This window comes from Hippopotamus amphibius, chromosome 11 (genome assembly GCF_030028045.1).
Source record: "Hippopotamus amphibius kiboko isolate mHipAmp2 chromosome 11, mHipAmp2.hap2, whole genome shotgun sequence".
NCBI lineage: Eukaryota > Metazoa > Chordata > Mammalia > Artiodactyla > Hippopotamidae > Hippopotamus > Hippopotamus amphibius.
The window spans coordinates 26,317,074-26,344,464 of record NC_080196.1 but is presented as its reverse complement, the minus strand read 5'-3'; the positions used below and the strand labels follow the sequence as shown (position 1 = coordinate 26,344,464).

General features: G+C 46.3%; 1 protein-coding gene across 4 annotated transcripts in view; it reads right to left on the bottom strand.

The window, feature by feature from the left end:
• ELOVL5 (ELOVL fatty acid elongase 5) overlaps positions 1 to 24,020 on the bottom strand; it is a 66,796-nt gene extending 42,776 nt beyond the window's left edge. Inside the window, exons 1-3 of one of the 4 annotated variants that reach the window (XM_057699504.1) lie at positions 23,849 to 24,020; positions 21,871 to 21,923; positions 14,019 to 14,081 (exon numbers count right to left, since the gene is read on the bottom strand). The gene's annotated coding sequence lies outside the window, so the exon portion shown is untranslated. Of the gene's footprint in view, positions 1 to 14,018; positions 14,082 to 17,969; positions 18,021 to 21,870; positions 21,924 to 23,848 lie in introns of those variants that run through there. The other 3 variants (XM_057699503.1, XM_057699506.1, XM_057699502.1) reach the window with 3 other exon arrangements.
• Positions 24,021 to 27,391: the final 3,371 nt, after the last annotated feature.

Below are 27,391 nucleotides of genomic sequence, written 5' to 3'. Positions count from 1 at the left end.
CACAACAGTGACCCTTGAGGACAGCATGCATTTAAAAAGCACAGTCCAAGCATTTGTTAAGTATCTATTTTGTCTAAGGGCATGGACTGTTTTTGTTTTGTTTTTAATTTTTTTATTTAATTTTATTTATTGGCTGCGTTGGGTCTTCACTGCTGTGCACACGGGCTTTTTCTAGTTGTGGTGAGTGGGGGCTACTCTCTGTTGCGGTGTGCGAGCTTCTCATTGTGGTGGCTTCTCTTGTTGTGGAGCACGGGCTCTAGGCACGTGGGCTTTAGTAATTGTGATGCAGCTCAGGAGTTGTGGCTCGCAGGCTTTAGAGCACAGGTTCAGTAGTTGTGGGGCACGGGCTGACTTGCTCTGTTGCATGTGGGATCTTCCCAGACCAGAGCTCGAACGTGTGTCCCCTGCATTAGCAGGAGGATTCTTAACCATTGCGCCACCAGGGAAGCCCTGGACTGCTTTTTGAAAGGCGGAATCTACAAACCCAACCACAAAGGAGCCCCGCAAAACAACAGTAAATCCAGTTCTAGTAAGAGAGGCTTGTAAAACTTGCTTTTAAAAAGCCAAATGTTTTCTGTATTTAAGAACTTGAAGTAAGATGATGCTTCCAGGTGGTTTTTAACTGTGTACGTTAACATTCTGCGGAAGACAGGCCATTGTCTGCTCATCAGCAGCTGAGCCAGCCAAGTTCAGTTTATGTCATCAGTATCACTGTCAATAAAACATCATAAAACAGCTTGATTTTTCTAATTCCATGTGGAGGCCCTGAGTGAGCAGTTAGAAAAGTATTTTGACTTGTTCACAGAGAAAGTTCCTATGCATTTCACAGGATACAAATGAGAAACCCCAAGGAGTCCTCTCGCCTGCACTTTCCAGCTCAGTTACCCACATCTCGAACAAAAAAGTTGAAGCCAAAGCTTCAATTTAGAATCAACCAACTGCTACTTGGATCGTAAAAAATCCTCATGATGGACAAGCGGTCCACTATCAGGGGAAACAAAGTCACAGGGAAAGGAAACCTCGATCAGCAAATGTCAGGCAGGCACTGAGATAAGTTATCCAAGGTCTAATAGGATGAAACGGCATTAACTCTGGCCTAGTTTGTCCCAGCATCAAACAAATCTCAGATCATTACAGACTGTAACGCCTCACTAATAAATTAAGAGGATTTTGTTATGAAATCATAATATTCTTCCTTTAGAGAATCCCTGGCTTCAGGGTGGTAAGATCATTAAAAATAGAAAACACAGTGATCATCAGAGTAGTAACTAACGCTGAATACTCAGTGTGTGCTAAGCGTCACTCCAGGCACCCTCGTGTGCACCACTTAATTCAGTCTCCTCAGGAACCTGGTAAAGGGTCTTTCCCCCACTTTACAGAGGAGGAAACGGAGGCTCACATACTAGAAGGTACTGCACAGGATGACAGAGCCTGTACTTGGTTCAGGGGATTCAAACAAACTAAGCTCTTAACTGCCTTTCATCCTAAAATCAGACGAAGTTTAACTTTGCTAAGAAGATGTGAAAAGGCATCCAGCTGGCCACCTATAAATACCTATAACACACTCCTGGGTTCTAAGCAACAATCTAAGGTTTTGTAACGAATGATTTATGCCCAAGCCATCCTAACACCAAGACAATGGTGTACAAAACAGAATGTCACTGGATCCATGGTTACTACTGGTTACAATGTTTATGGGACACACACATGATTTGTTTTTCCTTCCCCATTCAAATGAATCAGAAAGCAGTTTGGTGTCCTGCTCATAGCATCAATGAGGTCATATTAAATCTCAGGTAGCAAGCCTGATTAGAAAGAGAAGCAAATAATGGTGATAATGTAATTTCAGTGAGGCTATGGCTGAAAAAAATCTAAAGTGGAAACTTCTGGTTTAAGTGACCTGGAGGATAACATGATATGGAACGAGAAATGTGTCCACCACGTGCAGCACTGGTCAGTTTCTAGAGCCAGGATGAGTAACAAGTTCCCAAAGCCTTTAGAATATGGATGTGCAGCATATAATAAATCAGTTATGGATCTATCTCTATCTCTAGATAAATTTTTTAGAACATGGGTAGTTACAAGATTTTAAAAATAAAGAGACCTATGGCAATGAGTTTGGGATAATGATTTAATCTTAGACCAAGACAGAAAGCTGAGGAATGAGCTATCATAAAATCAGAATGTCTCCACCTCCAAAGAGGATGAAGAAGCAGAAGCATTAGCTTGAGGTTTGACATAGAAGAACCTTCAGAGACTGCAGACACCAGAGAGGGCCCATGGGGATACTGCATAAATAAGCACCTCCCCCCTCCCAATGGCTGGGAGTACAGATTAACCTGAGGCCAAGGACTTTTTTTGGACGCTCATAACCCCATTCCCACACAGACTGAAAAAAGGTAGAAAGACACTGTGCTAAAGGTCGTTGGGTCTCCTAACTCTGCTCCGCCCCCAGGCCCAGTTTCCAAGGTGAGAGTCCCATCCTGGGGTTAAGTTCCATCAGGAAGGTCAGTGCTCAGCTCATTCTCCAAAATGCCATTTGCTTCACACTCCATTCACCCCTGACCAACCTGGAAGGGGTTTAGATGTCCTGTCCAAGAACAAAACAATGTATGCAAAGCTACAGCAGAGGAAGAATCATTTGAGTATTACTCTTCCGTCCAAAACAAATTCTAGATTAAGATACGCATTACTGTGTCATAAACCAAGCCTGTGATACTTACATCCAAGTGTCGCATCTTATCTACTTCAGTGCCCATATCTTATCACTTAAGGGAATTGGTGGTGATTATGAGCCTGCTGTGGATACGTGTGCCAACTGTGTAAAAACACTCTTCTTGATGGAGCAGATGGGAAAGAGTCTACAACTGCCCAACCTATCTGGAATCATATATACACAGAAAGTTATACCACGAGAGCACCCAGTAAAAGAGGAGCGCCAAAGGGGTGAGCACTGTGGGGAGCGAGCGCTCTGGGGCTGAGACACCCAGAGACCACCCCAGAGGAGTGGGGCTTAAAGGAGCAGCAGGTGTGGGCAGGCCGAGGGGTCTGGGAAGGGTGTTCCAAATGGGGCACATCATCCAAGGAGCAGAGGGGGAAGGGGGCTGCCTCACTCCGGGAGGCATGAAGCAGTCACATGATTGGCACGTGATATGATGCTGCCTTCACCAGAAAAATGTCAGCAATGATTTAAAACACATTAAAACATGTGACCACTCCATGAACATGAAATGAATCGACTCCAAGCAGTGGATTAGGGCAGACTTCACACAGTGGCACGGGGCCAGGTTGTTAAGGGTTTTACAAGGCGGAAGGCCTAGGAGGCAGAATGCGGATGGGTGTTTCAAGCTGAAGCACAGCATGAAAGGAGGCGTGGAGGCGTGGAAGGATACAGCAGGTAAGGGGCAGCGCACCTGGGCAACGACATCATCTCTAAGCGTGCTGATGCTCTCCCCCCAGCACCTTACACACATCCACCTCTCCCACATGCATCAGCATCCCAGACTGTGTTCTTCCATGTGGACTCCCAGCCAGTGAGTCCCAGGCATCCTCCCCTGTCCCCTCCTAACCATCTCCACACTGCACCAGGGCCACCAAAATGGACAGGTCCACTCTTGCTTGAAGCCTTTCAACAATGGTGTCCCTTGTTCTTTGGATACAACCCACAATCCCTCCTTTGCTTTGGGCCCCTCCATCACTGGCTCACACCTGCTTCCAGCCCAAGGCTGCCCTCCCCTCGTGCGCACTGCCCCGCCCACCCCCACCCCCCTCCACCTTCTCCTTTCTGCAGGCAGGTCCTGTGCAGGGAAAGCTCCCTCAGTCTCTTGCCCCTCTTCCCCCTGACCTCACCTCTGCATAAAGATCCTTCACTCACCCCTGACTCCTCTTACCCAAAGCCCCACGTTTGGTGACGTCCCTCTGTCTACACTCTAATCACACCCCAGTTACGCACACTTGGTCAGGACCTAAGTCCTCAAGGGCAAGGGCTGTGCATGTCTGGTCCACAGGGACCATCAGCTCAGTGCTGGGCACACAGGGGTGCCCACGGCGTATCTGTGGCATGAGTGGTGCAGGGTAAAGAGACTGGAGAGCCGACTGGGGACAAGACAGGGGAGATCTAGAAAATCCTCTGGCCTTTACTCCACAGGCAGTCTGGTGAAGACAGCAGGGCCCCAGGCGGCCTCACCAGCAACACCACTGCCTCCATCACTGCTCCCAGCACCAACCAGAGTGGTGGGCTTCCTTTATGACCTTCATCAAAAGGAAGCAGCGAGAGAGGCTGGGTCTGCTTTCCACCCCCCACCTCCCGGCAACATGAGTAGACCCCAGAGCAGGGCTGCCTCGCCACTCAGCGGAGCAGGACCACACGGCTTCCACCTCACCTGCCTCGGCTGTGCGGTGTCTACCTGTTCACGCAGCAGGGGGCACGGTGCCCCTGATCTGCGCACAGAAGAGCACCCTCCCCAACCCCGGCTGCAGATGAGCTCTAACTCGGAGCCCCAAAGTTACCCCACTCGGAAATAGGACATTCCTCCCCCTCTTAAAGGAGGTTCCTCCCCACCCACTCCTCCCTCCTCGCCCCTACTGGCAGCCAATTCACTGTGGTGACGACCACCACCAGATCTAGAACTTCTATGCCCGCCCCCACCCGACTCGCCACCGGCTCCTGGAGTGCATTTCCCCTCAGCCTGGACCGCAGTCGTCCATCCCACAATTACTTTGGATGCCACATTCACCCCTGTGGAGGCTTAATCCTCGATACATCCAACTGGCTGAACTGACTTGTTTTGCTGAGATGTAGGCGGTCAACATGAATTCCCTGAAAGTCCCTCACCTTCAAATGTCAAGGCACTTGTTACATGTTACAAGTGGATGAAACTCCAAATATTATGCCAAGTAAAGAAGCCAGGCACAAAAAGCTACATATGGTATGATTCTGTTGATATGAAATATGCAGAATAAGCAAATCCATGGATAGAAAGATTAGTGTTGCCCAGAGGCTACAGGGGAAGGGCGGGCAGAGAATGGCGATGGGCACAGGGTCTCCTATGGGGGATGAAAATGCTTTGAGATTAGAAAGAGGTGGCTGGAGGACCACACTGTGGGTGAACTACATGCCACTGAATTGTCTACTTTAAAATGGTTAATTTCAGCGACTTCCTTGGGAGTCCAGTGGTTAGGATTCTGCACTTCAAATGCAGGGGGCACGGGTTCGATCCCCGGTCAGGGAACTAAGATATTGCATGCCATGCTGAGCGGCCAAAAAAAAAAAAAAAAAATTTTTTTTCAAATACTTAGGGGAAAAAAAAAAGAAAACACTACTCTTTCCTTCCCAATTCATAAAGGGAGGCTAGCATCTCCTACTTCCCTGCCCCCTCCAAGAATCGACTATTCAACTCCACTTCCACCTTTATCTCTGCAGGATCCTTTTATCAACTGACAAATCTGTTCAAGTCTCCTGAACCTAAAATCCTTCACCTTAACCCACATTTTACCCTTGAATCTCACCTAAAACCATTTCAAGATCTCATAAAAAGCAGCCAACATCAAACAACCTTCACTTTTTTAGTTCCAATATTCCCTCTAGTTCTGTTTCTGGCAGTAAGGCAGTTTACAGATGCTGAAACCTACGTGCTACAACACTTGCCAATGCAGGGGACACAGGTTCCACCCCTGCTCAGGAAGATCCCACATGCCTCAGAACAACTAAGCCGGTGTGGCAGAACTACTGAGCCTGCGCTCTAGAGCCCATGAGCCACAACTACTGTGCCCGTGTGCCACAACTACTGAAGCCCGAGTGCCTAGAGCCTGTGCTCAGCAACAAGAGAAGCCAACTAAAAAGCCCGAGCACCGTAACAGAGTAGCCCCTGCTCGCCGCAACTAGAGAAAGCCCAAGCACAGCAACAAAGACCTAACGCAGCCAATAAATTAAACATTTTAAAAAATGTAAATTTATTCAAAGTAAATGAAAATCTCAGTTCCTCATTTGCATTAGCCACATTCCAAGTGCCCTATAACTACTTGTGACTGGTGACTACTATACTGGACAGTGCAAAATATATCCCTTAGGAACACCTCAGCATCTGGAAGTGAGCAGTTCAATGTGCACTGGCACCTGATTCAGACATCACAGAACCTGAGGTTATAAACATCCTGAAAGAAGTCCCTAGAGTAAAGGAAAGGGGAGGCAGATGCTGTGTTGACGAGTTCCCAAAGCAGAACTCTACATGATCAGACATACAAAAAACAACCTGAACAACCTTTCTGTATCATAAGAAACTATAAAGGTTAAACAGAACAAGGTGGAGATGTGGGGACGTGATGCAGCAAATTTTTATTAACGCAAAAGCACGGTCCAAAATCAGCAGTAATTAAAAAAAAAAAAAGTTAAGTAGTATCTATCAAACAAGCGTGAACACAAAAGAAATCAGCTATTTTTAAAACTATTCCAAAAGGTAGCCAATCTGAAAGCCCAAATACGATCAGGTATAGATGGCAAACAGAATGGGGGAAAAAACCCTAAAAACAAACACAAACACATTTTGAACATCTAAAAAGGTATTTACAGGACTTTGCTGGCAGTCCAGTGGTTAAGACTCTAGGCTTCCACTGCAGGGGGCATGGGTTCGATCCCTGGTCAGGGAGCTAAGATCCCCACATGCCACACTGAGTGGCCTAATATAATAAATTTAAAAAAATAAAAAGGTATTTACGCTACACTGAGATCTTACTCTTAATTTACTCCTTTCTGCTCTGGATTTTTATCTTAAAAACTCACCACTATAGTCCTCCAACAGAGCATCTATGCAAGCAACCAGCGTTGTCCGAGGACATAAATTTACTTTTAAATATTATCCTACCTAAGTATGGTACCTACAGACCTACAGATACATTTATTTGATAAAATGACCAAAACCAGTCCACCTGATGAAGTTCATGTATGAAAGTGACATTCAGAGATCCTCCTGTGTCATACACCAAGAAATCTACTCAGGCAGAAGGACTCAGGAGGCAATAGTTGATGAAATAAGACACCCCCCACCCCCAGGATGTTTTCATAGCCAAGCAGAAGGTTGGTCCTTATTTAAAAATACAATAAATAGGCTCTAGCTAGAACAGGGGTTCTCAAAGTGTAGGCCAGACACCTGAGGGTCCTTGGGTCCTTTTTCAGGGATTCTGTAAGATCAAAACTATTTTGTAATATTACCAAGAGATTACTTTTTCAGTCTCATCTGTCTCATCTCTGTTAAGTGACCCAGAGGCTATATGATGTGTGAGATCTCAAAAGACTGAATGCAGAAGCAGCTTCTTTCATTAAGCCAGATACCAAAGTGATGGGCAAAAAGTCAAACGTTGTCTGTTTTCACTAATTTCTTTTTGTTTTGGAAAAAAATATTTTTCATAAAAATATAGATGTTACCATGTAATGGGCTAATGATTGTTTTTAGATGGTATAATTATTTAAAATTATTTAAAAATAATTTAAAATCAATTTCTAATAGAATAAATGCCAATAGGTATAACCCATGTAAACAAAAGCTCTCTGAGGTTCTCAATACTTTTTTAAAGTGCAGGTCCTAAGACCAAAAAGTCTGAGAGCTGCTGTATTAAAAACTGCATACAGCGGCTTCCCTGGTGGCACAGCGATTAAGAATCCGCTTACCAATGCAGGGGACACGGGTTCAATCCCTGGTCCAGGAAGATCCCACATGCCGCGGAGCAGCTAAGCCCGTACGCCACAACTACTGAGCTTGTGCTCTAAAGCCTGCGTGCTACAACTATAGAACCCATGTGCCACAACTACTGGAGCCTGTGTGCCTAGAGCCCGTGCTCCCCAACAAGAGAAGCCACTGCACTGAGAAGCCTGCATACTGCAACAAAGAGTAGTCCCTGCTTGCCGCAACTAGAGAAAGCCCTGGCAGCAGCAACGAAGACCCACCACAGCCAACAAATAAATTTATTAAAAAAAAAAAAAAACAAACTGCATACAGAATTTTTTCCCCTCTCTAAGGTTTCATCTCTAAAAAGGCATAAATTTAGCTTCTCAACTTAAAGGCAAAATTCCCAAATATACCTCAGAAAGAGCCAGCTAGCAATAATGAATACAGTGTACAGTAAACATATTTTAATTTAAAGCACTCCATATTCAGATAAGTTCTTGGTGGTTTCCCAGTAACTCAAATTACATGTAGCAGAATCAGCTGATTTCACATTAGTATGTGAGCTAAAAACTGTGAACGTTTCTTTAGCATGATACTAACTTCCCTTTCAGATGAAGTTACTCCTCACGGAAACTCTTATTTACCAAAACCTAAAATTTTAAGTAATACTAAGACCTGAGTATCCTGTGGCTCGGTCATATCAGGTACTACTGCAAATAGAATGTATTAACTCCTCAGCCAGTATACAGATGCTGAAGTGTTTACAGACATATATATGTAAATACACACACACACACACACACACACACACACACACACACACACACACACGAGAGCAAGCGAGCTCAGAATCGGTCAAAAAATCACTTTCCTGCCACAACAAAACACCTTTTAGAAAACCACACTTTCCAATTGCCTATCGCCTCAGATGTCCAAATGTCACTGGGTCCTTGGTTCTCTGACTTATGTTACTAATGAGTCCAAGGGAGTGTCAGGTAGGAAGCTTCCCAAAACTTGGAAAGTGCAGCCTGCTCAGGGGAGCAAATCTTCCCAGTTCAGGGCTCACCTCCTCCCTCTAAATGGGCCATCAGTGGCAGGTATGTCCCTGATGTCGCACAGGAATATAATTACCAACAGGAAAGCAGAGTCCCCTCTGGAAGAAGAAAAGCAGGTCAGCAGAGACATAGAGCATGAATACGAATAAAAGGGAGACAGATACAGGACACTCCCTTCTCCTCCAAAATAAGAATCTGAGAGTGACATCTCAGAGCTCGGAGTATGACTCCCGTAATTTATTCCTTAGACAGACAGCAGTGTCAACGGGAGAACAAAAACTGTGTGAAGCATAACACTCACTTGCTATAGAGGTGCATTACATCCTCCCAGCTGTTGTGAAGAAACCCAGTGCTTTCAAACAAGAGCTCAGGCCATTCACCTTAGCCATGGTCACGGAGCAGCTATTTGCAGGTTTCTCTATATAAAACGTTTCCTCTATTTGCCTACTTAGTTTGGAAAACATTACAGAGAAATGCCTGTATGCCAAGCAGACTGTCTCATTAGGGGAAACAACCTGATTTCAAGAAAGAAAAAAATCATGACTGTTTCCAGGGGACAGTACAGTTGAAAGGTCAATAACGGGCACCTCCTCCCCCACCTCCTGCTCAACACGGCTTAACCTGCTGCACTTGCTTCCCGGATATTGTGGGGGCTTCGTCTTACAAGGATACCAACTGATGTGAAAGACAACTCACAAGGTAGCACCCACAAATCTCATTAAATCAAGTCAGAGGGCAAACGGAAGGGAGAACAGAAAGTTTAGTTGGTTAATTTAGAATGAATGAGATCTCATGTTAAGCTTATTTTATTTTCTGGAGAATGAAATGTAAGTAATTCATTGAAATTAAATGGATTTTCAGGTGTGGTTTATGGACATCATTATGAGTATTAACATCTTTATAGGCTTTAAAAATTTTTTTTAACTTATATTCAGTACAATCTTCACTGAAAACCTGTAAACTCAGGGACTTCCCTGGTGGCCCAGTGGTTAAGAATCCACCTGCCAATGCAGGGGACATGGGTTCAATCCCTGGTCTGGGAAGATCCCACATGCCACGGGGCAACTAAGCCTGTGCGCCACAATTACTAAACCTACACTCTAGAGCCTGCGAGCCGCAACTACTGAGCCCACATGCCACAACTACTGAAGCCTGCGAGCCTAGAGGCCGTGCTCCGCAACAAGAGAAGTCACCGCAATAAGAAGCCCACACACCACAATGAAAAGTAGCCCCTGCTCACCACAACTAGAGAAAACCCGCACGCAGCAATGAAGACCCAACAGTCAATAAAAATAATAAATAAATTTATAAAAACAAAAACAAAAAACCTGTAAACTCAAATGACACGGTACACTGTCACTAAGTAGGACAGTGATCAGAGTACTAAGACGGCAGCAATAGACAGAGGAAGGCAATGTGGTGCCACAGGAAAACACCTCTAATGTCAATACACTCTACACAGCTCCTCTGAAATGGTCTCCCATTTCTCAGGAAACAGCTTGTAACTTTAATCATTACAACGAAACTCATTATGAATAACAAAGGAATTCAGAAACCAAGAACTTTCAGGCTAAGTCTAAAATAAGTGTATATATAGTTCAGTGGCAAATTTTGATATTTTTAAAAAACAGATGTGGAAACGGCAAGTACCATCCATTTCCCTTTTTCCAACACAGGCCAAGTTTTGTTTAGGGCTCTATCCTCCCCAGCTCAGTGGGTGAGATCTGACAGGGTCAGGACCTGGGGGCGCAGGTTGGGGAGTGGGGTGGGGGTGGGAAACATGTGACCCTGAGTGACCAGGTGGGTGACAGACCAACCAGAACCAGAGAGGCTTCTGGGAAGACGACCTGCAGCACAGGATGAAATATGCAAGGAAGGGTCATGGATTGTGTCATTTTTAGTTTTTTTTTAAAAACAATTTTTTAGTATTAACTTATTTTTTTTACTAAAAAAATTTTTAAAGATTCCCAGGATTCAAATGGCAGCAAAAAAAAAATTTAGACAAAAAAATACTAGGAAAAACTTCTTAATTTTAAGGAATGTGACGTATTGGATTCTTCAAAAGGGCTGTTAAGTCTCTTCACTAGAAAAATTTAAAGAAAGGGTACAGATAAATCATGACCAATGACACCCAATCCTGTATCCCCAACTCCACACTCAAGGGCCGGTTTCCATCTGCTCTCTCCACCTACATACATGTGGTGCTTCTGAACCTCAAACCCAACAGGCCAAGCCTCCCTTCCTCCTGAATCCCTCCTGGGTGATTCTGTTCCTGCCCAATCACCTTCCCAGGAACCCAGCCCTGAAAGCGCACTCTCCCCGCCCCCCCCCCCCCCCCCCCATGGATCCCCAGCCAGCCAGGGCTTTAGATCCTGTTGACAGGCCCTGGGATTCCAGCCACCCCCCACGCTGACCCCATCCTGTCTCATCCTCATCATCTCTTTGCCAGAAGCATCTTCTACATACTCCTTGACCTCCAGAACCTTCCCCTTTCCAGTCCATCTAAGACATGAATCTGTCACATGGATCTCTTAAAGCACAACTCATTCACTCAGCAAACAAGCACTGACCACTGTATCAGATAACCAAGGACCACAAACTTAGTGACTCGAAACAACACAAATTATCTTAGAGGTCAGAAGTCTAAAACGGGTCTCACTGGACTAAAATCAAGGTGTGGGCAGGGCTGTGTTCCTTCCTGGAGGCTCTATGGGAGAATCCTTTTCCTTGCCTTTTCCAGCTTCTAGGGGCTGCCTGTATCACTTCGGTTCATAGTCCCCTCCTCCATCTTCAAGGCCAGCAACACTGGGCCAACTCTTCTGACACCCCACCCTTCTAGTTCTCTCCCACCTACCTCTTCCACATTTAAAGATCCTTGGGGTTACAATGAGCTCACCTGGATAACCTAGGACACTCCCTACTTCAGTCAGCTGATCAGCAACCTTAATTCCATCTGCAACCTTAAATCTCCTTTGCCTGTAACTGCACATATTCACAGGTGCTGGGGAGTAGGATACAGTCATCTTTGGGGGCCCTTATTCTGCTGACCATAAGCACTGGATACATGGCACTGGGAGGGGCCAACATTAAATGCAGACTTTGCTGTCAAGCTCATGTTAGTCCTTTGATACCAAATGTTAAATGGCTCCCACTGCTTAAAGAATTGAGGCTAAACCACTTAATCTTCTAGAAAAGCCTTCCATGATTTCAAAACCCTCCTGCAGGATTATCTTACATGACTTTCCTGAAGTACCCCTGCACTGTACTCAACCTGCAGAACCGGAAGCACCCAACACACCAGCTTCTGCTCCACACCCACACCCGGCACCTGCCCGCCCTGTGCTCGCCCCAGCAGGCCCTCTCCACGCCCCAGCCCTCTCTGCCTTCTTCAAATGCCCACAAAGCCCTGTTGTACCAGCTGGCCATTCAGCAGTGATACGAAGGGTTCAGGCAGAGGGATGACCCGGTGCTACTCCGAGCTGGCTGTGTGGCCCGAGAACGCCATCTGACCTCTCAGCCTTGCTTTCATCATCTGCCAAGTGAAAAGCAGCCCAAACTATGTCTAAATCCACTCCCATTTCTACGAAATTGGTGGTGGCAGAGGCGGGGGGGAATCCATTTCTCTTGATCCCCAAGCCACTGTCCAATCAAGGTCACCATCACGTCAACTGGATTAGTGCACTCCCTCCTAATGGAGGGTCCATGCCTCCAGTCTTGCTTTGCTCCCCACCCCCGAAAAAGCATCTTTCTAGGTTACTCACCTCAAAACCAGTTAAAGGCTCTCAGGAGAATATGCAAACCCCTCAGGGCAGCCCCAGGTCCCTGCTTCCTCCTGTGATTTCCCTCACTATCAGTTCCTCACACGCTACCTGCTTCCTCCCCTCAGAGCCTCTGCCTGAATGCCCACGTCCTCTTTCCACCAGGCAGATGTCTGCTTGTTCTCCAGGCACCCTTCTCTGGCCCTCCCAGTCTGATTTACAGGTCCTTCCTGTCTGCGCCCACAGCACCCCACACTACGCTCTCAGTTCTCATCACTGTGGTACTAGTATCTGTTCCTTGTCAGTATCCTCTAGGCTCCAACTTCCATGTGGGCAGCACCGTCAATCTCATCTATCACCCTAGGTACAGACTGGGGGTGGTCACCCAAATTCTGGATGGAGCAGTAGGTCTTTTAGCTGCTCACAGCCACCCAAGATCAAGATGAGATTTCCCGGTCTGTCTTGCAGCGTCACGTAGCTGCATGTTTAAAGTTCTTGCCAAGGACACATAATCAAGAAAGCACGAATGAATCCTCTGCCCTTTCTACCTGTCTCTTTCTCCATCCTGCTGCCTCTAAGCCTTACACACAGTGAGCTAGGAGCCTACAGCTGGTCATATCTGTACCCCTTCTCCAGCTCTTTATAGGAAATACAATACCTTGTTTTGAGATGCCATTATTGGAGCCATTATTCTGGAATCTCTGTCACTTGCACCCAAACTTAATTGCAACACACACAGCCATATCCACAGCACCAGTAATTATCTGCTGTCTCAAGCACACACCTCACCTCTTCGGGATTATAATCTACAACCCACATCCGACAAGCAGGTGTACTGTCATGTGTCTCTGCAAGATCCAGGCACCTGAGCAGAGGGCAGCACACAGAACTCCTCGATGGTGAGTCAGTGTGGACGCTCAATGAATTAGTGACCACATGGCTCCTGATGCAGACAGGCTTGGTCCAAACTACACAAGCTGCCTTAACCTTGGCTCAATGTTGCAGCCAACCAAAATTACGTTGAAGACTGTCTATGCTACTAGGTATGAAACAAGTAACTAATGAGAACCTACTGTATAAGCACAGGGAACTCTACTCAGTGCTCTATGGTGACCTAAATGGGAAGGAAATCCAAAGAAGAGTAGATATATGTATACATATGGCTGATTTACTTTGCTGGACAACAGAAACTGACACAGCAGTGTAAAGCAACTATACTCCAAAAAAAAAAAAAATTGTGTCAGTTTCTACCTTTATTTAATCAGGGAATAGTTGGGTGCCTAGACATCAGAGTTCATCCTCTTCCTTCCTTGGGCACAGCGCCACCAGTGTGGTCTATCACTGGCTTATTCCACTGAAAGTGCTACAGTCATATGCAAATAAGCAAAGCCCTTTAACACAGCACATTAAAATAGCATCCTCTGCTCCTAGGCAGGTGGGATGTCTAGCAATTTGCTCTACTCCCTCAGCCTGGCTGGGGGAACAGCAGCCGTAAGCAGGGAAACCGGCCCCCTGGAGCCCACACAGGGAAGGGGGCTCCTCACCTGTGCAGTGTGACGAAGTTTCAGGGTCCTCAGGCTATCGAGGCATACCCACCTTCACACAGCCTGTAAACACAGATTACAGAACTGATTATACGTGAAAGGTACATATTTAGAGATATTCATGCAAGTATTTGCCAGATACCTACTACATGCCAGACCGTACACAGCTACCAAGAACACACAGGGAGCATGCTGGACACCGAGCAGAGAGAGAAGGAAAGCACTAGACAGCCTCACGTGACGAACGCGGAGGCTGAGGCACACAGAGGTTAGTTAGGAATAACCAAGGTCACACAAGCCAGAAGGGGTGGGAACATCTAACTGAGTCAAAAGCCTCAAAAGTTCTAGGCTGAGTCTGACGTACAAAGGACAGAGCTTTTTCTGCTATTTAGTTTGCTTTGTTTTGCTGTTGTGTTTTTGTCAGTGGCGAGCAACTGAGGAAGCATCCAAATACAGCCCGTGCACAGCAGAGATGGGCGCAGACAAAGCTCACCTAGGGAGATGTGCGTCTGTGGTGTGTTCAGAGTGAAAAGTGCAGGCAGGAAATGAAGCTGGACCTAGGATGGTCCTAAGAGGGAGTAAATGAAGCTTTTAGGGTGAAGTGCGTGGATCCCATTGGCATGTCAGAAGACCTCTGTGACAGTGCAGTCGGGACCAGAACACAGGGAAAGAGCAGGAGGAATCCAGGCACTGAAGAAGGACTGGCGTGCTGCAAACGCAAGGGGGCAGTGGACAGAGCAGAGCCCGAATGGACAACACCTGGCGACTGATGGCTGGAGGGAGTGGGGAAAGGACACGGCTGACAGGAGAAGAACTCAAGCACTGCCGCCAGCCTGACGGCCTGAGCAAACTGGTGATGGTGGTGTGCTCCTGGCCATGCCTGCCAACAGGAGACAGGCCTGGGGGGCAACTAGGTGAAGCAGCTGATGAGAAGTTCTGAAACCAGAGCGCAGAAGAAAGAAGTAGAGCTCAGAAGAAAGAAGTGGATTAGAGATAAATGTCTGAGCTGGACAAGGGGTGGGTAGGTGGATACTTGAATCCACTTGAATCTGGGCAAGAAAATCACCCACTGAGATTGGTTTTCCAATAGTACTTTGCAACAACCCACTTACATCTTGAATTTTGGGAAGCTCTTTAAAATATGCCAGTCCCGTTTCCAAAAAGATGATAAGCTCAAGCATGGAGTTCTGTACCAGGGCTCAGTGTAGGGCACCCACTTCACTCTGAACTCACAGCCACCTTCCTCTGGGGTCCCTGAGCCTCTTCCAAACCTACCACTCTTTGCAAAGAAAACAAAAAGGAGCTGCCATAACAAGCACAGTACATACAGCATTCTCCTGGGGACACCAAGTCCTGAAACACTGTCTTTAAGGTGGCATTTAAAGAAGCTCCGGCCTGTCTCACAGGGCAACCACCTTCGTGGCTAAAGCAGACTCACGGACCATCAACAACGGCACAGATCAGGACATGAGATCCTCTGCAAGCCTCTAACTGTTCCCTTGAAGACCCGGCTTAAAGATGCCAAGCTCTACTTCAACCCCATTTCTAACATACAAATCAGACTGCAGTTGCAAATAGCTAGGAGACATTTGAGGCTTTTAAGCAACATTTTCTGCTAGGCGCAGCTACTTATTATTCCAAATCTGACTGCAGCCTCTTAAATGATGTGATTACTTGAATATTCAAAATAAATCATCATGTTCTCCAAGCTAATTCATACAAAATATACACAGGCAGCATTACAGCCTCAGCTGAAATTAAAAGAGGGTGGAGAAACATAATTAACAAAGTGATGGCACCCCCTCGAGAGAAAATGTCTTAGATTTTAATTCAAATTTGTGTAACATAGATAAGGATGTGACACAAAACACTTTTTAAAAACTCAATCTAAACCCCCACATTTCTTAACTGTTGTTTGGGTGTGGGGGAAAATGAGAGTAACAGGCAGAATTAAAATGTATCTAAAAAAGAAAAAAGCCTGCTACGATGTGTCATTTTTAAAAGCAAACACAACCCAGTTATCAATCTATCATCTCCTCTATAGAGTGTCTAAAGCCAACAGTTATTTTATCACCTGGTTACATTCCACATTAATATATAAACCATTCTGTGAATTTTGTGATCCTCATATTTTAAGAATTATGGTACTTAGAGTCGTCATAATGCTGTCAAACCTAGTAACCCACACCCGGAAAGAAAACCAAGAAGTCCTCAAAGAGTAAGAATCCCAAGAGAACTGAAGGGGTGGGGAAGGTGTTATTCTGAACAGCCCGAAAAAGCGGACTTTAAGCGGGCCTGTGTCAGAATGACCTAGATGTTCTCAAAACACACATGATGTACATCTCTACTCAAGGGAAACCAGACAATCTGTAGATGGAGGTTCCCTAGAGGACGTGAGTGCCCTTCTCTCCCAGCCCACACCCCTCAGGTCTTATATACCTTGCAGATCAAACCCAGGTGGAGCTGGGGCCAGACAAGGAAACTGAGTCTGGATGCCTTCAACCAGTCTGGGTCTGAACACTGACTCTGCCACCTGCTAGCTGGGGAGCCTTGAACAAGTCACTTAACCTTTCTGTACCTTAGAATCCTCACCTGTAAAACTGAGGTACCTACCTCATGGGGGGGGGGGGGGCCGGGTTGGTGAGGCCAAAATGAATTAATAGATGTAGAGCACCTTACAAGTATATTTAGCAGCCACAGAACAGCCTCATTCTCAAGTTGCAAAGTACTACATTGCCCAACTGCAGTGTAACTTATTCTTCTGAAAAACATTACTCAGCGGACTCAATCTTCTTTTGTTATAAACAACGCTTCAGTGAACATCCTATCCAATAGAGGGATTTTTTTTTTTTAATGATGCTCATCAAACTAAGTCAGTCCCCTACTTAACTTTTAGGTATAATACTGATAGTCTGCACACCCTCCAAAGTAGGCACAGGTACACCTGCAAGCTCTACACAGAAGTCTCAAAGAAGTAGAGTGACTGGCCCGCCAGAGCCTGTCCAGCCTTGTGGGGCAGAGCTGGACCCCTATGCTGTGCAGCTGCTAATCTGAAAGGCCTCTTCTCCAATCCTATCCTCCAAAGCTATCCTATAGCTTTGCTAACTTAAAAAAAAAAAAAAAAAAGCAGAGTAGATGCTCTTAATAAATGCATCTCAGATCCACAGCAGACTTAAATAGTTGGAAGTTTTGTAAGAAGTAAACTCAGACTTTCAGAGGTACATATCAGCTCACAAACAGGGCAGATACAGGTGTCAACAACTCCTGTAAATATTAAGGTAATGTATTTCTTCTTAAGCCTGAAGCTGAGGTACCCTGAACGTTACCCCCAAGGGACATACAGCGCATGGCCAAACTTCCCAGGGAAGCAAATAAATAATTATTGAATTTGGTGTCATGAGAACTATTCTTTGGGGAAGGAGAAATTCACAATTACTTTGTAGGAGCATGTGCTGTGCCAAGACAGAAGGAACAGGTACTCTGGAGTTCAGGATAACGCAGATAAAATAAGGATCACAGTGGCCAATTCTCCAGTGTGGCTCTAATCAGGTCTGTTTAGTATGCACTCATCAGAGATTAGCTCTGACAGAGTGAAACTGTTGACAGTGGGGAAAGAAAAGGGCGGAGGCAGAACTTTAATAGAGAAGGAACCTGTTACCAGCATATGCTAGCAGGAGGGTGTGAACCCAGTGTCAGGACTGTCATTTGAAACCACAGGTGTTTCAAGAAAACAATTATTCTAACCAGAGAAAACAGGAGAGTCCCAGCACTAAAAATCTTAAGTGAAAAACTATTTCCTAAATCCCTGTTAGCAAGAAGACATCAAACAAAAGATACCAAAGTCTAACTTTAGATACAAGGAATGATGAAACATCACATACCACTGTGCTTAAACAGGACTGGCAGGGAGGGGGCAGGAAGGATAGGGAGTCAGTCTTCCTAAAAACTCACCAAGTATGAACATTCTCAATCCAGGGGCCACAGAATTCCAAAAGCAAATGCATTCAAGTCAAATAGAAGTGTCCCCACGGGGGAAACCTGCCGGGGCGACCAAACAGCTTTGTAACGTTAACATTTACGGGTTGGAATCGGGATGGGGTGGGAGGAGGGATTCTATGACAGAAACGCAAAATGAGGTCAGTCTACCTTCCTAAACAACTCACTCTGCTGGGCCTGAACACCTCCAGCAGTCACGTTTAACCTCTTAAAGAGAAAACCGTAATTTCCATCAGTGACTCGGACACATCTACCTTTCTAAGATCTAAATGATTTCAGCTTTCATTCTCTATCCCTGGTCAAACAGAAACAAAGGATTTGTTCTTAGTAAAAGTGAAAATAAAAAATTTTCATTCTGGATTGCCATATATACATTACTACTAAGAAAAAATATCAAACTGTACACTTTAAATACATGCATTTTATTGTATGTCAATTATATCTCAATAAAAGTTCTAAAAAAATTTTTTTTCACTCTGAAATGGACTTGAAAATAGACTTGAAAATCACCTTGGTGTAACTGTTTATTTTTAAAGACAGGGACCGGGACTTCTCTGGTGGCTCAGTGGTTAAGAACCCACCTGCCAATGCAGGGGACATGGGTTCGAGCCCTGGGCCGGGAAGATCCCACGTGCCTAGGAGCAAATAAGTCGGAGTAACTAAGTCTGTGCACCACAGCTACTGAGCCTGCGCTCCAGAGCCACAACTACTGAAGCCTAGAGCCCACTGAAGCCACAACTACTGAAGCCTAGAGCCCACGCTCCCCAACAAGAGAAATCACCGCAATGAGAAGGCTGCGCTCTGCAAGGAAGAGGAGCCCCGAATCGTTGCAACTAGAGAAAGCCCGCATGCACCAACAAAGACCCAATGCAGCCAATAAAAAATTTAAATAAATAAATAAATGAAAATAAAGACAGGGACCAATGCCCAGAGTTGATTTTCTTAAGGTTGATGGCAAGTTTAGGATAAGGAACCAGGGCAGCCAGGTTCTATACAAGCAAAAGGCACCCTACCTAAAGCACTGTGCCTTCCATACCTCTCAGATTTCTTCCATTTTAATAAAGGAATATGCATGTGCTTTACCATAATCCTGTATTATGAGGCATGTTTATTTTAATATCTCTTACGTGAGCTGAAGTAACTCGGTGGAAGAGAGGAGCCCAGAGACCCTAGTTCTTAATCCCGGCTCTGCCAGCAACTGGCTCCATGAAGCTTCAGCAATACTAAGACTTCTCCTTTTCTCACCAACAATACTTCATTAAAAGGTGAGAAACATCCTGATTTCAGTAATATTAAAATGGGTAAGACGGCTTGTGTGATTTTACCATGCCACTGAGTAAAAGCTGTATCTCTACCCAGATATGTTAAAATGTGAAAAACTGCCGGAAAATGGATGAAATGTGGTGGAAACACATACTTGTGAAGTGGCGGACAAACACGGGCTGCAAAGAGGAACAGGGACCGGAGAAGGAGAAAGGAAGGGCCTGTTTGGATGGAGAACGTGGACCCTTAAGATGTGTCCACCTGAGGACAAAGCCTCCTCTCTCTCCCTCCATGACACCACATTTCTTCTAACTTCCAGGCCTGAGAGCGCCCTTCCTCTTGCTGGCCCTCAATCCAGCTGGTCTCCAAGTTGTGTAGATCTTATTCTAGAAAACATTCTTATATGATGAGCTCGCTCCAGTCTGTGCTGGTGGCTGTGGCTCCAGGTGAGGCCTCACCACTGCCCTGGCCTCCTCCAACAGCCTCTCAGTCCACCCCCACACATCCCTGGTGTCCATCCTCGCCAATCCACGCCACACACTCTGCCAACACTCATTCTTGGAACACAGCACTCACGATGCACTCCTTCTAGTTCAAAAGCTTCAGTGGTCCTGTTACCCAACATCTCAGGAAAGACAGCAGGCTAGGGGGTCAAGACCACACAGGCTGGAATGCTTTATGACCTTGGGTGAGTCTAAACTCCTGAGTCTCCATCTTCTCATCTGTAAAGTGGGAATGCTCATAGTACTAATTAGAAGTACTTGAGATAAATCCATGTAAAAGGGCTCAATGCAGAGTTTGATACATAGTAACAGTTTAATAGAAGTTAGCCCTTATTATTACCAACAGGTTGCCTTTCTAACCTTTCTTTCCACACTGACCTATCAGCTTCAGGCAACTGGGCTACCTGCTTTAAGGCCCAATGATTCACTTGTTTGCTCTCCAAACTCCCTCTCCTAGAATGCCTGTCCTCTGACCTGTGTCGGTAAGATTCCTCTACAGTAAGGTGAAATTCAAATATTGATTCAGTTCTGTTTCATTAAATCCAATCATCTTCTTGATGGGGCCTGACATCCTTGGAGGCCCTCATAGCCGACACTGGCAGACACCCCCATGTCCACAGAGGCCCTCCTTGAAGGTGTAGTTAGCAGTCAAGTAGGTGAGATGAGATTTAAATCTACTTCCTCAGTTTGGGATGGGCCCCAGGTTATCAGATTTCATTATTCTAGTTATTACTTCAAGTAACCAAGGCCTAAATCGATCATTTCAAGGCCAAGGACCCCCTTTAGAAGGTGGTGGGAAGGGAAGTTCCCACATGAGAATGTGGTAACAGGGGGTCTAGACTGTAGCTGGCAGTCATCTTGCAAAATCAGCCTATGGACGTCACCAACATCTGAGAAGACTGAAGAGAAAGAGAGCAAAAGTTCTGTCTATGGAACTTTTCAGGTCAGGGGGTCATTTAAGCCTATCTGCATTGGGTTTTCTGTCTTGCATGAAAAGCATCCTGATTTGGCAGCGCTAGGCCCTGATATGTCTCACATGGCGAGCTCTGCCATAAAGCTTTCCTAGTTACAGTGAGACAAGCCCCCTGGAAACCTGCTTCTGATCCCCTTCTAGTCCAAGGTGCAGATTAAGTATGGGTGTAAAAGGATTAAAGTATAAGCTCATTCAGGAAGCCCTCTGGAGTCAGGAACTATGTCATTCAACTTTGTATACAACCTCTCTCCAAGACACACACACAGTACACATTCAGTAACTGACTAGTCAATAAATTAATAAAGAGTGAATCAAATATGAGCTAAAAGGAAGGAACAGACTTTACACTGATTTTAAAGATGGCAAATTGTTCACTGTGGATGGCTTGAAGATGGACCTTTAATCATGATGTTATATTGTTAAGTTACAGAGTAACAGTTACATAAAGGGCAGAGCCTCCTGAACAAACCCTAGCAGGAAAAGGACAGAGAAAGGAGCAGGTATGTTGCAGGAGACAGAGCCACGTGACTTGGACAAGTCACTTGGCATCTCTAGGCCTTAGTTCTCAATTCTTTATAAAAGAGGTAGGGGATGACACTTCTCACAGGGAGGCTATAAGAATTATGTATGGAAAGCAACTATTAATAGGAAGGTGCTCACATCAGCAATGCCTGAAACTGAATGCATGCAAAGACAGACCTATTTCGGGTAACTAATAGAAAGATTATCCCATCAGTAACAGAAGAGTTGGTGGGCACAAAGGAGGAATTAAACATAACTACAAACATTCTTAGGGGAGAGGAAGGATGTGGCCCAGTAAGAAAGAAGTAAAAAACCATCACTCACACTCTCTACTATCTACTTAGGCATCAAAGTCACACTAAAGGAAGGTAAACAGTTTTGCCTTGATTTGTATAATTCAAGTTGGAAATAAGACACCCAAGCACTGATACTCACCTCTACAAACAGGAGGACAATCAACAGTTGTGCTGAGAGGAAAACAGGAGGCAGTGGAAAAAAGATCCTTGCAAACATCCAAAATTAAGAATTCTGACACCCCTCTCCCCCACAACAGAAAAGGGAAGCTCAGTTGATCCCAGGGAAGGAGATAACTCACCTCATTTTCAGAAGTGGCTTTGCAGGAATACTGGAATTATCCTCTGTGAAAACCTAGTTTTGAGCATTTTCCCAGTTACTTGAGAGTCTCCAGCTTTACCCTTGGCCACATCCCCTAACCCTCACTTCCCCTTCCCCAAAAAGGAAAATAAGTGAAGAAGAAACATCATCAAACCACTATTCGAAAAGCCCCATGCTGGGCACTTTCAATCCTATCATCTCTGGGAATCCCTAACAATTCTGCAACATGAAACCTGTGGGCAGATGAGGAAACTGAGTCAAGAGGGTGAGGACAAGTGTCAGAAGTTATGAGGTACTTTTTTGGAAAAATCTGACCGTCAAATCTTAATACTTTCACTTTTCAGCCAAGTTCTGTTCTATATTCTGTAAAATTAGCCATCTGTAACCATCAATAACATTCTCCCTTTTGTCTTCAGTTAGAAAAGAAATGCAAAAAAGAGAAACGGTACAGAAAACGTTCCTGGCAATGAGAAGTTATAATCTGGGGGTAAGAACCTAAAAGGGACAAGAGTGACATGTCTCTTTCAAGCACGGAGCATTCCCTGGAGAATCCCAGGCAGCGTCCCAGCGGACTAAAAAAAGTGATCCTCCTGTCCCCTAACCGCAGATGGAAAGTTAAAGTGTTCGTCCACAGCCATCGAATGCCAAACCGGCTGTGTCCGTATCTGTAGATTCTGCACCAAATACTGTTAGCTGAGAGATACAAGCAAAACAAGTGCAAACCAACAGGTTATCTACCGAGTGGTTAGGGGAACAAGTTACAAAACCTAACAAGCAACATTAGCTCTTCCGTAGTACCCTATAAAGAAAGCACTTCCTGCCACGGGTGCCGCTCAGGAAAGAATTAAGGCTGCTCGCTCCCCACCATTCTCCTGCCGCATCCCTAGGTTCCGCAGCTCAGCTCATAAGTCGTGCACTGGATTCTTCCATTAGGGTCTCCCCACCCCCACTCCAAAGTGGGCCAAATGCATTATCCAAATTTGCAATCAAGAAGCCAGGAGTTGTGCTGAACTACAATTGTGAGCAGGGGAAACCATCACCCTAAAAGTGCAACGGCACGGAACGGAACGGTTGCAAGACACAGCTTTGAAAGAACAAGTCTTGCTCCAGGCAAGAGTCTCTCCACCCCGAGGCGGGCGTGCGGACGCGGGGGTGGGGTGGGGGACGAGTCTTATCCGCGCGTAAACTGTAAGAGCACTTTTCCTCGCTACTCGCAGCAGACGCAACCCCACGGCTTCCCCGGCCGCCCCCGCGCTCGGACTCCCGCGAGGGTCGCCCAGGTGGCTCTCGAGTCCCCGCCCCCGCGTCTCCCCACCGGCCTCATCCTCCCCGAGGACCGCAGGCTACAGTTGTCTGGTTTTAATAAAAACCGAAGCGTCCCCGGGCTGGCGGGCTCCCCTCCGGAGGGGGGGAGGGGGCGGGCAGAGGCGGGAGGGTGAAAGAGAAAAGGAGAGGCCGGAGGGGGCCGCGCACCAACCCGCGCCGCGACCCCGCGGCGGCTCTCCCCGCTCACGCGGGTTTTGTTCTCCCCCGAGGAAGCACGATCGCTGATCGCTCTCGGGGCTCTTCCCCGGACCTGCGGCCTCGCGTTCTTCCCGCCCGGGTGGGCAGATGCCAGCGCTCGAGCCCACCCACCCTTGCCTCCCGTCGGCGCGCACCCTACCCGCGGGCGGCAGCTTCCACCACCGCACAGGTGAGACGGCAGCGCGCGGAACTCCCGCGGCGCCAGCACCGCTCTCGCCGCGCCCGCCGACGCGCCCGGGACCGGGCCGGCCGCCCCGGAGCTGCCGGGCTCCCCCGCCACGCGGGCGCAGCGCGCGGGCCGCGCCGGCAGCCGCTCGTGCGCACCGGGCTCGGGACCCAACGGCGGGTGGCAGCCCTCGGTCCCGGGCGCGCGACGACGCGGGTGTCATGGCCGAGCGGCGGCCGGGCGGAGTTCCCCCTAGCCGCCCGCTTACCTCTTAGGCCGAGGGCGGCGGCGGCTCCGAGAAGCGGCGAGGCGGCGGCGGCGGCGGCAGCGCCCGGGGCCAGCCGAGCCGGGAGGAGGTGCGAGCGAGATACCCGCCGACAGGAGCCGCCGCGATGGGAAGAGGAAGGCGCCGGGTACCTACAATCAGAACGTGGGCTGACGGTGACGTCACAATGGCGCGGCCAGCCAATCGCCGCCCGGGGGCCGAATCAAGCGCTATGATGTCATGCGGCCCCAGAGCCAATCGAGAGACAATAGAACTTTCGTGATTGTAAATTCCAGAATTCGGTGCAGTGGGGGACCGTGGTCGGGGTTGGTCCCCTCCGGTTCACGTGTCTCTGGGCGATTTTATCCCTTTTCTTCCTAATAAGCCTGCGTGGAACGCAGAGCCTGCGCAATAGCACCAGTGAAGTTCCTGATGCCCTGAACTCTGATTCTCTCAGTGCCAGGCGTGGCGAGGTTGTGTGGCCGCGTTTGGACAGCAGGAGCCCACTCAGGTGCAGTCTCCTCGCGGGTTCTGAAAGGGAGCCAGTTCTCCTTGGTTTTAGATGAAAGGGTTAAATGCCTACGGAGACCACCGGAGCATGCAAGATAAGGCAACAACAAAACAGCGCTCCAAACTGATGCTATAGCCTAACTCCCGGTTGGTACATTTACCGTGATTTTTCTTAGGGATTCAGATTTTCCCTTAGTGATTACTACCAACTCCATTTCTCCTCAAGACTTTTTGTAGAAGGTGAAAAGGTGGTGGAATAAGTGATGTCTTTTCAGCTAGACAATTTTAAGCACATAAGACAGTGTTTTGTGCTCAGGGCACAAGTGGAAGATTCTTGGTGTTTTTCATTGATACATTTGTATAATTTAAGGCCTTCATCATCCTAGTATCCTGTGCTTTCCTTATATCAAGCCTCATACATTAAGCCTTTCTCCCACTGCCATCTGCCTGTATTTCTATTACCCCATGCCCATGGACCCAACATAGTCAACTGTTTAATGTAGGCAAATTTATTATTTTACATATTTACAGTGTAATGTTTATCATGTGCCAGCTGTGTTCCAGGCACTGGGCCATTGCCCTTTGCCTTAAGAATACAGGTGTACAAACTATATACAAATTAGATAATGTAAACATACATAAAATTTTTAACAGTCAATTGCCATTCAACTCCACAAACACTGACTGACTTCAGTTTGACAGATATTATGCTAGGTGTTAGAAATAAAAACTGCAAGGATCCCCTCCTCCTTGAAATGATACAGTCAGGAAACAACTACCATGCAGAGTGGTAAATGCTACAGTGGGAATCAAGATAGCAGATTAATGAAGAACTTGCTGTCAAGGGGCAGGTGAAAAGCGGCATTGAAGAGTGGGCAAATGTATCTCCTTTATCCTTTGCTCTTCTGCCGGAAGTTCAAGGCCAGAGCTGGTTCAGCTCTTTGTCACCCTATCGAAGTTATAACTTTCCAGGTTTTAAAAGTTTCAAATTTAACTTGATATTTAAAAAATCTCCAGTTTCACACCACACACAATTGTTTTTTATTGTGTTCACCTATCAATAAAATGTTTCCAGCCCATACTACCAAAAATCTGTATTTTTAATTATGGACTTACAGAACTATCATACATTAAATATTAAATTTTTTATTTTAAGATAAAAATAAATATAAATTGCTAGGGACTTCCTAGGTGGCGAAGTGGTTAAGAATCTGCCTGCCAATGCAGGGGACACAGGTTCCATCCCTGCTCCAGGAAGATCCCATATGCTGTGGAGCAACTAAGCCCATGAGTCACAACTCTTGAGCCTACCTGCCGCAACTATTGAAGCCCACGCATCTAGAGCCTGTGCTCCGCAACAAGAGAAGCCACCACAATGAGGAGCACGTGCACCACAATGAAGAGTAGTCCCCACCCGCCACAACTAGAGAAAGCCCGTGTGCAGCAACAAAGACCTAATGCAGCCAATAAATAAATTTATTTTTAAAAATATATATATAAATTTCTGTTATTTTATTTCTATCCCCCAAAGGATTCCTTTTCATATGCCCTTGAAAGATAAGCCTTAGTTATTGTCTGTGTATCTTGGTTTCCATGAGAGCTTTTTTCACTCTGCATTGTAGTTTCCTGACTGATCCATCTTGTTCAGTCCGTGGAGTTCTTGTACATCCACTTTAAAGACCCCTGCTTTAGACTGTAAACGCCATTGGAAGGGCAACCATGTTGAATTTTGCTCATTAGTTATCCGCAAATCTTACTACAGTCCCTGGTATATAATAAGAGCTTAGTAAATATGCTTTGAATGAGTGTGTGAGCTCTTACTCCCCCTCAGCATCATCACACTGGTGCTTCCATTTTCCGTTCCACAACCCCAACCCTCTGTCAGTTGTTTCCCAGGACTATTGGCTCCTCTCAAACCTAAGCCAGTAAGGTCATGTTCTCATTCTTTCCCCATCCAGAGACTTAGGGTTCCCAATACATATATGATTTATGGAGGAATTTCTGCCCCCACACAACCCATCTTACACCTGCAGTGTAAACTGACTAACATGACCCCAGTATGAGTTACTCTGTGTGGCAGCACCATCACATTCGTGGATAAAGTTGCAGGAAATGACTCTCCAGCTTACTTGTGGGTATTTTTTTCAAAATAAATCAAAAGAATGCCTAGGACCCCATGCTAGGGTCCAAGGAAAGTGTGTTAGGGACTGTCAGAATCAAATTCCTGGTCAGTTTGGTTCTAGACCCTGTGCTGGAACCATCCCAAACTTTCTTTTTTCTTTTCTAATTTGTGTTCTCTGTTATCTTTTTTTAATATATACATTTATTTATTTATTTATTGGCTGTGTTGGGTCTTCATTGCTGCATACAGGCCTTCTCTAGCTGCGGAGAGCGGGGGCTACTCTTCATTGTGGTGTGCAGGCTCCTCATTGCCATGGCTTCTCTTGTTGCAGAGCATGGGCTCTAGGTGCGTGGGCTTCAGTAGTTGTGGCACATGGGCTCAACAGTTGTGGCTCACAGGCTCTAAAGCGCAGGCTCAATAGTTGTGGCGCACCAGCTTAGTTGCTCCACGGCATGTGGGATCTTACTGGAGCAGGAGCTCGAACCCGTGTCCCCTGCATTGGCAGGTGGACTCTTAACCACTGCGCCACCTAGGAAGCCCTGTTTTCTGTTATCTTGATGCCAGGGGCTCCCATTGGCCTGGCTTCCCTTGGCTGGAGAGAGATAGAGATTTAAAGGCAGTTTCCTTTCCTCCTCAGACCTTGGGGTTAGTACCATGCTTCCATTGTTACTTTGCTGCTACTCCTCCTTGTTGCTGGTCAGCATGTACCCAGGTTTATCTCTATTCCTGTCCTTGAATGTTCATCCTGATAGATGTGAGCTACTGGAAGGCACTACGCATGCGTGTCTACCATGTTGCTTTCCCAACGCCTAGCAGAACCTCTGGCAAATAGCAGATGCTCATAAATATCTGCCCAATGACTGAATAATCTGAACTATTTCTGGACTCCCTGGTCTTTTCTTCTCCACTTCTTT